This window comes from Saccopteryx bilineata, chromosome 4, assembly GCF_036850765.1.
Source record: "Saccopteryx bilineata isolate mSacBil1 chromosome 4, mSacBil1_pri_phased_curated, whole genome shotgun sequence".
Classification (NCBI taxonomy): domain Eukaryota; kingdom Metazoa; phylum Chordata; class Mammalia; order Chiroptera; family Emballonuridae; genus Saccopteryx; species Saccopteryx bilineata.
In genome coordinates, this window is record NC_089493.1 from 170,407,025 (window position 1) to 170,411,909 (window position 4,885).

The 4,885-nt window shown below is 37.9% G+C and overlaps 1 pseudogene; it reads right to left on the reverse strand.

Annotated features, from left to right (window-relative positions):
- Positions 1–1,520: 1,520 nt before the first annotated feature.
- Positions 1,521–4,171, reverse strand: LOC136335603 (nicotinamide phosphoribosyltransferase pseudogene; annotated as a pseudogene).
- Between the last annotated feature and the right edge of the window lie 714 nt (positions 4,172–4,885).

Genomic DNA, 4,885 nt, shown 5'->3' on the forward strand with positions numbered 1-4,885 from the left:
TAAAAAAGAACCTCAACCAAGTTGCGCTGCAATCGAATTGCTTGAAACCAATTCTGCAGAGTGTGTCTCACGCTCATTTTCAAATTGTACAATAAAGCAAACAACTGAGTGAAGGCCATATTTTATTTGCTGATCAATAGAAAAATGGCAATATAATTTATTTTCAAGTATTTTCTTAAAAGTTTGCACTTCTAAGACATAAAAAGTGGGAAAGACTCTTAAATCACTAAAACTTTTTTTTTCAGATTTCATTACCTTTTTTTTTAGAAATTAAATTTAATGGGGTGACATTAATCAATAAGACTACATAGGTTTCAGGTAACCATCTCCACAGCATTTGACCTGGTGATTGTTGATTGCATTGTGTGCCCCTCACCCAAAGTCAAATCATTTTCTGTCACCATGTTTGTCCCTCTTTACTCCTCTCCCTCTGAACCACCCCAGTAACCACTTATCTCTGATCTATGTTCACAAGTTTCAGTTTTATATCCCAACTATGTGTGAAATCATACAGTTCTTAGCTTTTTCTGATTTACTTATAATGTTCTCTACAGAAACTTTAATATATCTCCTACAATCTCTTTTGTACGAAAATACAAGTTAAATATAAACAAAGTAATTATGATTTCATTCAAATCTGTTTTATGTTATCTCTTATACATAAAAGTTTCTCAGTGCTGTTGCTTGTGAAAAGATCAATACCAGATTAAATTACTATCTATTTGCATAAGGCCCCAAATGCTAACATTAGCATTAATCTTTTAAATGATTAAATGTATTTCCTATTTGGAAATCACGTAAACTTTGGGAAAAAGAGAAAGAAAATTAAAGGGTGGTATGTTTGTAAAGCAACAAATAATTTGGCTGTAATGTATCATAAATTACAAACTGTATATAATTATACAATAAACATTATGTATTACATAATCACACAGGTGTGTACATATGTACACACACACACACATGCATACACACATTCATAAAACAAAGCCTAATGATATGCATCTTCCAGTTCAATATCCAGCAGTGCATTTTTCCTTACACCATCAAGTGAATAGCTTTAGCTAGCTTTATATTCTTGAAGACAGCTTGGAAGAGATAATGACCAAATTTTTCAAGGTATCCTTTTCTTTCCTCAAGTGCAACAAAATTTCCTCCTTGTGTCCTGTGTAAAGAAAATCAGCCCTTTCGTTGGGATTATCAACTGGGTCCTTGAAGACATTAATCCCCAAACCATTAGTTACAACCCTTGAAGAAAAAAATTGAGAGATAGCTTTCTAACTTTTGGAGCAAAGATAGATCAGGACCAAAGATTGGTTTCAAGCAATTCGATTGCAGCGCAACTTGGTTGAGGTTCTTTTTTATGTATTGTTTGTTATAAGTTTTTAGCATAATTAATTGGTATAGTGATGCTTATAGGTTGAGTTTTGTCTCCCCAAAATAGATATGCCAAAGACCTAATGTCATAGTAATTCAGGATGTGACTGACCTCTTTGGATATGAGATCTTCACAGGGCTGATCAAGCATTTTTATTATTCCATTTTTGTTTCTTCATACCTTCTGTAATCTTTTGTAAGGTATTATATCTACACCATCCCCTTGATTGACTCTGAGATAAGATGATGGCAGCAACTTGTAGCCCTTTTGTTGGGCAAATAAGTTTGTAAGATATGTTTTTTATGTCTGCTCACTTATAGTTTGCATTGGGGGCTGGGCAGAGCCAGGTATATGTCTGTGAAATTGCAAATTACCTTCCTGCTTGGGAAGGTCCATTGACTTGCTAATGGAGGAGAGGTTTTTGTGCCAGAAAGTTTTTGAAAAAAGAAGCCATGTTTACAGAGTGAGAGCAGAGAGAATGCAGAGTGCTGAGGAAGAAGCTAGTTTGTGCAAAGAGAGAAGGTGTGCAGATGGGGAACCAGAGCTGAGGGCCTTTGCAAGTTCTGCTGAGACTGGTGGGGTCTTTGATTCTAGGAGGAACCGGAGAAGATTCTCCAGGTTGTGGAACTTTGGGAGCCAGTACGAGACTTTAATAAAGGAATGGTCCACCTTTTTTTGGCTCCACTGTTTCTTTATCGTCTGCCCAAATCTAATGGGAACCTGCATGTTCATGGTTATGGTGATGGCAGCAACTACTGGGCATACACCACTGAATTATCAGTAACAGGGAACTGGTTACTTAAAATATCCAAAATCTTTAATACCCTGTTAAGAGAATTTCAAGAATTGGGTCTGATTATTAGTGGTACTTCTATATAGCTTGATACCATTGAATGTCTTATATCTTTACCTCCATTTTCTCATGTACATTATAAATATGATAGCTATCACTGACAATAGATACAGTCACTGATGAAAATCTGTTACTCTATACTCAAAGCATATTTTTCATGATCTTTCCTTCTTGTTGTTATGGTCCTGTGTTCTACCACTAGACAGAATAGCCTGGAACAGAATTTTTTTTTTCATAGTATTTTTTAATTAAAGCAATTTCTGCTATTATATTTCATCCTTTCAAGTTAACCAATTGAGAAGACACTTCTATGCCAACAGTGTTAGAAAGAGACTCCTCTGTAGCCAAAACTATATAACTTGTTGGGCAGATAAAGTTATTTCTTTCTCACCCTTATTGTTAAAGATGGCCACTATTTTCACGTGGTGATGTTCTCACATGATACAGCTAGTTGCCCTTCTTGCTTGGGATGGGCATGGTTATGCTAATGTATGTTGGGGGAGGGCTTTCAAACTAAAAAGTTTCAAAAGGTGGAGCTAAAAGGACATTTGGAGAGACAGTGGCCACGTTCTTGTAGAGAGGAGAAGCCCGTATGGTAGCAAGGTAGAGAGGCCATGTGGAGGAGGCAGCCCAAAATGGCAGAATGGGGAAGGAGAGCCAGTTTGTGGAGGAGAAGGAGATGGGGAACAGAGGTGAATAAGACTGGTGAGGGGGAAGCCTTTAATTCTAGGAAAACTCAAATGAGTTAGTAGCTTTGTGAGTGCTGAATGAGTGGGTTTTGGAGACCAGTGTGTTTGTTTTTAGTCGCTTGCTGAGTGCAAATCTAGAATAAAGGAAAATGGACCACCAGTTTTCGGCTCTGTTGATTCCTCACTGTCTGTCCGAATCAAACCTAAACTGGCGATGATCAGGTGGCTGTGATGGTGGCCGCAAATACTGGCTTTACACTTGTATACCGGATCAGGCATTTCCAAACTACAGCCCGCAGGCCACATGTGGCCCCCTGAGGCCATTTATCCTGACCCCCACTGTACTTCCGGAAGGGGCACCTCTTTCATTGGTGGTCAGTGAGAGGAACACTGTATGTGGTGGCCCTCCAATGGTCTGAGGGACAGTGAACTGGCCCCTGTGTAAAAAGTTTGGGGACCCCTGACTTGGAAGTTTCTCACAAGTATTTAACCATTATTTACTCTCTCTAGAATTCTGCTCTCTAGAATTTGCGGCCAATGTGATTGGATTCCAGGATTGAACAAGGATAGTTTCAGTCCAATCGGTAAATCAGTAATGCTTGGAATCTCTGTTTTCTACTGTGAAAAGAACACTTCCTCTAGGAATGCCAGAGCCCTCAGGAACAGCTTTCACTTTTCTATTGGAAGACACTTACATTTCTCAGGACTGTAGTTCCATCTATTCATTAAAGACATCATCTTGGAAAGTTCACCCATCTTTTATTCTGAAATGTCATGTCTCTTCTGCTGTTCATCCTCTTGAGTGAATATTTTGAATTTAAGATATTGTCATTTTCATCTCTATAAGTCTGATTTGGGTCGCTGTTATAGCTCCTGTGCCTCTATTTAACATATTCAATTTTTCTTTTCCAGTGCGTTGACTATATGGAGCATTTGGAGTGCTGGGGGGCACTTTTTTATTTCTTAGCCTGGGTGGTGGGTACATGGTGTTGGTTTTACATAACTTGGTAAATTCTGCTGCGTGTGTAATGTATTTCAAAATGAGAAGTTTGATGATTCAAAAAAAATCATATTAGCTCCACATTCAAAATATCTGAAATGCAACCACTTCCCTCCTACCACCTGAACCATTCCAGCCAGATTCAAGCCTCCATCATTCATTATCTTGTTAATAGCAAAAACTACCCACTGGGCTCCTTCTTCTGCCCTTACACCCTGCATGCAGTCTTTCAGCTTATATGCTAATGTCATTGCTTTAAAATACAAGTTCAGTCATGACATTTCTTTGCTTAAGTCCTGATGACTTCCTGTCTCACTTATTGTATCCAAGTGAAAGATTTTTATAGCCTGGAAAGCCTTACATGAGCTGGTATCTTCTTACCTCTCTGACCTCTTTCTTAAAACTTATTCCTTCTATGCTATCTACATCAATGTTCCTTGTGTTCTTCCAGCTTACTGGGCACTCACCTGCTTCAGCAGCGTGGCACTTACAAGTTTCTCTTCCTAGAACGTTCTTCCCACTGGTACCCCCATGATCTCCATCAAATGTGTTTTCAGATTTTATCGTCTTGGTAAGACTTTCCTGAGTTCCTTCTTTAAATCAGTCTCTCCTTTCACCAGTACCTCCTATTCCTTTCTCTGTTTTCTGGGTTTTTGTTGTCATTGTTGTTTTTTGGTTTATTTTCTGCATAGTACATATTATCATCTATCATAATGTCTATTTTATATTCATTTGCTCTGTTTCTTCTTCAACCTAAATATAAACCCTGTAGAGAAAGTTATTTAATTCCTTGCTTGAAGTTTCAGTACCTAGGTCAGTGTTTCGCATGAAGTATGCACCCAATGAACATGTGTTGAACGAATCCTCTAAACCGCTATTCTCTACTTTCAGGTAATTTCTCCTCAAAATTAGTAAAAGAACAAATATCTATTATTTATTTCATTGGCTTTTATATAATGTGCAAT